Here is a 545-nt window from a genome sequence, read left to right on the forward strand (position 1 = left end):
ATGTAGGATTTGTAACTGGGTTATACTACTAAATAGTACTGGCATGTCAGTCAATTGACCACATATCATCAGCTGATAGCCAAAATTATCTGATCAGTCATATTGTTTAAAAAATAAGGATCCCACTGTGTTGGCAGCTTACCATTTTTTATTCCATTATGGTGTCATTTGTTAGCAAGGGCAACAGCGAGGCTACTTGCACTCTAGCCCTATCACAGACAGGGGCAAACCTAGCAATGTAGCAAAGCTTCTCTTACTGACAACCTGAAATTATAGCAGGCTGTGTCCAAACACAAGCAGAGAAACACAAGCAGCCATTGGTGACAAAGGTCACTGCCCAGAATTCAATCTTGCCTGTTACAGGAATCAAGGAGGAGGATCCTGTCAGTAGGAACTGGCTGTTTCCTCTATAAAGTTCTTGTGAGCATTTAGGCTGCGAACTTAGCTGTCAAAAGAACCAGAGATGCTGGTTGAAGTAAAACACATAACATTTTTCTCTAAGAAGGCTTTCCCTGCAGTGTGTGGAATAAAAGCAAGAATCAAAA

Source organism: Podarcis raffonei, chromosome 12 (assembly GCF_027172205.1).
Source record: "Podarcis raffonei isolate rPodRaf1 chromosome 12, rPodRaf1.pri, whole genome shotgun sequence".
In the NCBI taxonomy this organism is placed as follows: Eukaryota; Metazoa; Chordata; class Lepidosauria; order Squamata; family Lacertidae; genus Podarcis; species Podarcis raffonei.